The sequence below is a fragment of the Rattus rattus genome, chromosome 7 (assembly GCF_011064425.1).
Source record: "Rattus rattus isolate New Zealand chromosome 7, Rrattus_CSIRO_v1, whole genome shotgun sequence".
NCBI classification, from domain to species: Eukaryota; Metazoa; Chordata; class Mammalia; order Rodentia; family Muridae; genus Rattus; species Rattus rattus.
The window spans coordinates 73,095,560-73,103,216 of NC_046160.1; the positions used below are offsets into that span (position 1 = coordinate 73,095,560).

The 7,657-nt window shown below is 43.2% G+C and overlaps 1 pseudogene; it reads right to left on the reverse strand.

Moving 5' to 3' along the window:
• Positions 1-287: 287 nt before the first annotated feature.
• Positions 288-791, reverse strand: LOC116905734 (annotated as a pseudogene).
• Between the last annotated feature and the right edge of the window lie 6,866 nt (positions 792-7,657).

The window sequence follows — 7,657 nt, forward strand, 5'->3', positions numbered from 1 at the left end:
TTGTCTACTACATCTTCACACTGATGGACTTATTTTTTTTTTAATTTTTAATTTTTTTTTGATTTTACTATTCTGAATTTTATTCTGAAACTCAAGTTTACCCCAAACCATCATTAACCTAGTAGCTTCAAGAAGCACAGTAGAATGCAAGTCCTCAAAGCAGCAGTATAGCCTGGGAGGCCCTGTGCATCCCTGGCTTGGGGGAAATACACAGCCACCTAGCAAGAAATCTATCTCATGCTATTCGGGAAGTGTCAGTCTAAGTCCTGATAGGGAGACAGACGTGGATTTCTACGTATCCACACATCTCATCTTGATGTCCTGAGGTTGCCAAAGGGACTTGTCACAGCTTAGCTTTGTCCGGCTGAAGCTGCAGGCTTTGCAGTTTAACGGCCAGGCCCATGTTACAGGCAGTTTTCAGTTTACCTTGAAAGAAGGCCAACTGAGGGTTCATTTTACCAGTCATCAAAGCCAGCAAGTCTGAGTCGGCCATGGTGATTGTGCAGACAGCCTTCTTATCTGAATCGGGAAGCACTGATCCTTTGCCGTTCTTCACGTCCACCACCCAGGTAGCTTCTTTGCCCCCGGGGCCGTCCTTCACTTTGAAGGCAAAAATGCCACCGATTTTCTTCACGAACTCTTCCCCCTTCCTCTTCAAGCTTCTTCTCGATCTCCTTAACAATGAGATTTGCCTTGAATCCATCCCCTGCAGAGCTGGTGGGAGCAGCTGAAATCTGGTGTGTTCCCAAAGAGCTGGCAGCCTCGGGAAAACCCATCCTGTAGAGGGTGACAACCACAGCTCCTCCAAGGCCTGAATTGTGCTGCAGAACCACCTTTGTCCCGGGAACCTGCCTCTTTCCCACTCATGAACTTATTGACTGAACGTCCTCCCAAATTCATGTGTTGATGTTTCTGAAATTTCAATATTTTATATTGCGGTTTTATTTGGAAGAAAAATTTTTAAAGACGTAAAATGAAGCTAAAGAAGCCACAAGAGAACTAATAGAAGAAAAACTAGGGAAGTATTTGGAACACATGGGCACTGGAAAAAATTTCCTGAACAAAACACCAATGGCTTATGCTCTAAGATCAAGAATCGACAAATGGGATCTCATAAAACTGCAAAGCTTCTGTAAGTCAAAGGACACTGTGGTTAGGACAAAACGGCAGCCAACAGATTGGGAAAAGATCTTTACCAATCCTACAACAGATAGAGGGCTTATATCCAAAATATACAAAGAACTCAAGAAGTTAGACCGCAGGGAGACAAATAACCCTATTAAAAAATGGGGTTCAGAGCTAAACAAAGAATTCACAGCTGAGGAATGCCGAATGGCTGAGAAACACCTAAAGAAATGTTCAACATCGTTAGTCATAAGGGAAATGCAAATCAAAACAACCCTGAGATTTCACCTCACACCAGTGAGAATGGCTAAGATCAAAAACTCAGGTGACAGCAGATGCTGGCGAGGATGTGGAGAAAGAGGAACACTCCTCCATTGTTGGTGGGGTTGCAGACTGGTACAACCATTCTGGAAATCAGTCTGGAGGTTCCTCAGAAAATTGGACATTGAACTGCCTGAGGATCCAGCTATACCTCTCTTGGGCATATACCCAAAAGATGCCCCAACATATAAAAAGACACGTGCTCCACTATGTTCATGCAGCCTTATTTATAATAGCCAGAAGCTGGAAAGAACCCAGATGCCCTTCAACAGAGGAATGGATACAGAAAATGTGGTACATCTACACAATGGAATATTACTCAGCTATCAAAAAAACAACGACTTTATGAAATTGTAGGCAAATGGTTGGAACTGGAAAATATCATCCTGAGTGAGCTAACCCAATCACAGAAAGACATACATGGTATGTACTCACTGATAAGTGGCTATTAGCCCAAATGCTTGAATTACCCTAGATGCCTAAAACAAATGAAACTCAAGACGGATGATCAAAATGTGAATGCAGATCGCTCCTGAGAGACACAGCCAGAATACAGCAAATACAGAGGCGAATGCCAGCAGCAAACCACTGAACTGAGAACAGGACCCCCGTTGAAGGAATCAGAGAAAGAACTGGAAGAGCTTGAAGGAGCTCTCGACCCCATATGTACAGCAATGCCAACCAACCAGAGCTTCCAGGGACTAAGCCACTACCCAAAGACTATACATGGACTGACCCTGGACTCTGACCTCATAGGTAGCAATGAATATCCTAGTAAGAGCACCAGTGGAAGGGGAAGCCCTGGGTCCTGCTAAGTCTGAACCCCAGTGAACTAGACTGTTGGGAGAGGGCAGCAATGGGGGGGAGGGTGGGGAGGGGAACACCCATAAGGAAGGGGAGGGGAAGGGGATGTTTGCCCGGAAACCAGGGAAAGGAATAACACTAAAATGTACATAAGAAATACTCAAGTTAATAATAATAATTAAAAAAAAAACTTAAAAAGAAAAAAAAAAAAAAAAAAAAGAAGCCACAAGAGTGAACCTTAATCCTCATAAGAACAATAATTTGGGGACCAAGACAGGTCTCTGTGGTTAAGGGTTTGCACTGTTCTTTCAGAGGCCCAGAGTTCAGTTCCCATCATCCATGTTTGGCAGTTCACGACCACCTATAACTCCAGATCCAGAGAATATGATACCCATACACAGAAAATAGTAAACATAATTTTAAAAATAAAGAAATACAATCTAAAAGGGCACAGGGCTCCAAGAGAAGAGACCGTTTCTAGGTCTAGCCCCAGTAAATGCAACACAAGGTCCAAACAGTCAGATGTGAACCTTAAAAATATGACAGGGACAAAACCAGGAGGCTACCCTCAAGGGGACTCTGTTGCCACAACTCAGACAGGTGTAATATAAAATAATGAAAGTAGCACACCGCAACAGATTATAACTTGTAAGATAAATTAGAAACCATGAGTCTATGCTGCTATTTAAATGGAAAGAGGTTAAAGTTTGATAGTATGCTTATTAATAATAAAGGAGAAATGAGATTTTAAAAGAGCATGGTGAAACCCATTTTTGACATGGATTTAGACTAGCCAGGCAATCTGGGAACACTTTGACCTTTTAGGACACCAGACACAGCAACACTTCAGTAACGTTCTGTCAGAGACAAGGCCTGAGAGAAATCAACACAAGATGTATCAGGCAGGGTGCTTTCCGTAAAATAACTACCTTGTATGCCTCTAAGAACAGAGGCACGGCAGTAGTCTGATACTGAGACACCTTGACTCACCATGTCTCATGTTGGGTGTGGGATTTCTGTTTAAAATTGGTAAGAATGAATGAGTGACAAAGCTTGAAAGAAGTTACTTAAATACGAGAAAAGTATTTATACTTATTTCCCAGGGGCTCAGCCCTCCAGCATGCTAAGTGAGTATTCTACCTTTGAACCTAGGCATTGTATATGAAGTAGTCAAATGTGGTAGCATTTTCGGGCAGACCTTTTCGTAATTTAAATGTACAAACAAGCAGATCAGGAAATGACCATCATTGAAAAAGAGAGTTGTGCTGAGATGGTGGCACATGCCCACGACTTGAGCACTGAGGAGGCTGAGGCAGGAGGATGAAAGGCTTCAGGAAGAGAAGTTGGAAGAGGAGAAAGACGAGAAGGAAGAAGAAGAGGAGGAGGAAGATATATGAGTTCCCAAGAGGAAGGTCCAGGCGACAGAGGGGATGGGTAGGACACACAGTGAAGCACCAGGTTAATCGGGCAGCAGAGGGAGCAGAAACATGTGGGTTAGAGGTGGTTTCCATGGAAAAGAGCAAGCATGGCAGCACCAGCAGGTGTAGGAAGGGCAGGATAAGCAGTCTCAGGGGCATAGAGTTGCCTGGACCTGTGGTGACAAATCAAGGGACTGTGGCCCATAGAGGGAGAGTTGGAGTCTTGGTGATAGATTGGTTGTTTGAACAAGAAAGGGAAGCTGCCTGGTCAAGCAGTGACTCTTGCCAGGACCTAGTTGAGTATGAAATCAGAAATCCTCTCACAAACAAGGCCCCGGATGTCACAATGTGAGCATACAAAAAACAAAGGACATGGTTGATAGAGATGAGATACCAAACCAGCAACTCAGCATCCAGTGACTGGGATGTCATCTCTGTGCCCTACTCACAAGTCTTCCAAGAAATTTAAGATTTTTAATTTCTTATTCATTTATTTTAAGACTTTATTGATGTTGGAAGAAAGAAACAAGAGAGAATAATTTTTTAGCAATTTCCCTAACTTCTCCCCAAAATATTGAGAATGCTAGACATGAAGAAGGCCTTTTTTTTACTTACTTTGCATACTTCAAGAGTCTATAACATTATGGCACATAGCATGAGTTACATGTGATTAGAACTCTTCTGTTCTAATCACATGTAACTCATGCTATGAGTGATCTGCTAATGAATGGACAGGCCTGTTGCCTCTTCTGTGTGGTCACCCTGTGAGCTTCCCCATCAACTCCCAGCCCACCTTTTCCCACGAGGGACACTGCTTTTCACTTTTAAGTACAAGTCCATTATACTCTGGAGATTTCGATCTAGTATGAACAGGAAGACAGACGACAAAACACCTTCACATTGAGAGATTGAGGCACAGTTGGTACAGTGCTTGTCACAGAAACATGAGGACTTAAGTTTGGTCCCTAGCACCCATATAAAAAGCCAGGTGTGCTCATGCTTGCCTGCAGCTCCAATGCTTGGGAAGGCAAGAATAGACAGGAGGGTCCCTGGGGTTCACTGGCTAGTCTAGTTCAAGGACCAGTGAGAGATCTTGGGTCAAACACAAATGTAGAGAACAATTGAGGAAGATCCTCAACCTCCAACTTCCCACGCATGTGAGTGTGTACGCTCATACCCCTGCATATACACAAATATGCAGTCTTAAAACATATCTTCATGCTGGCTTTTTTGGTCACTAGTTGTGTCTAAATGTACAGTTGAAATTGTACACATGCTAACAAGTCTACAAGTGCTTTTTATTCATTCTAGAATAGATAGAATAGGTAGATGGCCACAATATTGCAAATTATGGGTAAGACGAGCAAACCGAATTTTTTCATTACTTTATACACTTTACAGAACTCTTGTCACTATATTTCCAGGGGATAGAGCAGAGTATGTGGCCTTAGTTCAAGGACAGCATTGCCCTTGAAAGGGCAACCAGAGGTGACAGCTGCTAAGATCATACTGGCTTAGAAGATGGAGGAAAAGGATGGGAAACAATGGTTTTTGTGGAGCCATTAATCTTCCTCCCACCAATCTACCCTCCACTGGTCCTGCGGATGGCTATGGGCTAAAGGAACAGGGAAAGCAGTTGAAAATGCTGAGCAGAAAGAGGAAGGAAGGTCTGTATTCTCAGGACCATCTGATAGGGACCCCATCCTAGTTTCTTACTTTTTAAAGATAACAGTGTATAGACACACAAAGGTCACAGGCCACCAGAGCTAATGAAGCCACCCACATAAATGCTAAGGACAACACAGAGTGTTGTGTGAGGTGGGAGGTATAGATTCACGAAGGATGGAACCACAATGAGATATTCTAGAAAGAGTTTGGAGGCTTTTTTTTTTTAAGGTAAAAAGCTGTAGTATCTAATATACACTGACTGTGCAGGTACAACAGCCATCAGGAAATCAAGGACGAGAGCAGAAAAAAAAGGAGATGGAGGGAAGGAGGGAGGGAGGGGGGAGAGAGAGAGAGAGAGAGAGTGAGAGAGAGAGAAGAAGGAGGAGGGGGAGGAGGGAATCTCATGTGGAACAAACAGGAAGAGTGAAGCTATTCTGTTTCAACATATGTGTTTTGTATTTTGTGGCTTACTTTATTATTTTATTTATTTCGTGTCACAAGTAATGCAGATACGCACACATAATCCTCAGACTTAGCAACGACTTGCTCAGTCAGGAGAGAATGTAGATGTCTTAGGGAGGTTACAAAGATAAAAGGTAGTCAAGAAATTTCAGCTGGAATTGTATACCTGGAATGAAGGCTTGAAAATGTCTGTAAAGGGTTTTATGTATTTAGGCTTTGGGAAAGAAAATGTGCTATGAGTTATGACCCTTGTCCTTTTGTCTTGCTTAATGATCCCTGGGCAAAGAGGCTGCAGGGACTTAAAACAATCCTTGAGGGGGCAAGCTGGAAACTTCCAGTGCTTAGAAGCAGACACAGGCAATATGTCACCAATGTGCATGGAACATAGGGGAGGTAGCATTAAGGCCATCAGTTACTGCAGATAGACTCCAGCTCTTCCTGGAGGGTTCTGTGCCCTCAGCAGGCCTGAGAAGCATATGCCACTATGAACCTGGGTATTGGGTGACCTTGGGCATTCTACATATGTGGCGTCTAACGTAGACCTAGCTTGCTGCATTCTTCACAAGTGGCCAACCGACATCTTTCTTGGTTGCTGATGATTTGCCCTGTGCTGGAAATAACCCTTTGGGCTACTTGGAAAGGAGGTGGACAATTTATATGGGGAGAAAAAGAAAGGAATAAAAGACATAGCAAGGAAAAGGCCCTGACCGTTCCTAGGTATGGTGGAGAAGAAAGCTTCTTACAGATAAAGAGTATAGCCAAAAGCTGGGATATCTGGGATAGTCCAGAGTGGGCACGACCCTGAGTCATGTGAGGAGAAGGGAGAAGGGACGAGCAGTAGCCTAGGAGGATAGGAGGGCAAAGAGTAGATGAAAAGACAGGTAACCAAATAGTTGTATTATATAGGGATGGGCAGCTGCTGAAAAGGCAGATCAGGTCCTGGATTGGAGAAGTTTAGGGGGTGGGGTATGCCAGCAATGCCTGTAACAGATACAGAGATGCAGGGGGAGCCTGGGGGTGTCAGCATCTGCTTTGATATGTCAGTGGGCACCTCAGATACTGATACCCAGTATAAAACCTAAAGGCCATCATCAGGAACCATCTGCATCTCAGACTTCCATGAGTATGTCTCTACCCCAGCTGCACTCTCAGAGATCAGTTTGAATCTATTTCCCTGCAGCCTTTCTGGATGGTCGTACCACTCCTGTAAATCCATGGCTCCTGGACTCCACAGATACTCAACATCATAAACAGGTCCTAAGACCTTGTCATTCTCTATCTCTCCTTACTTGTCCAGGAAAGCCTTACTACATTAAGCTAAATTTCTCTTGTAGAGTTTGCAAAATTGCTCAAGGGTAGGGCACTTGTTCAGCATTCATAAGACCTGTGCTTTGATTCTCAGCATCACAATAAATAAGCAAAACTATAATATAAGCATCAAAACAAAACGAAACTGAATTAGATATAAAAACCAGACAAGGGTAACCCAGCAGTGCCTGGTTATCGGGCTCAGCATGGCTCTTAAACAACACCTTTGTGTTAGGCAGGCTTCAGGCTTCTTCTGGCAAGAGAAGGCTAGACTATGAAACCATATCTTCTGCATCCATATAGCAACATACATAGACTGTCAATAGGCTGCTAAAGAAAAATCATAGGTTAATGTTTTAGACTAAATGCTTACATTGGACCAATAATAAAAATAAAAATAAAATTGAGTTACTCAGGCTAAAATTCCATCTCATAAAACAAAAGAAGCTTTGTATCGACTTTCTGAGAGATGTGGATTAGAAGACAGCCAAATCCCCACAGGCTGATTTTCATAGCATGGTGTAGGTTGATGTCATTATGCAGGTGAAGGC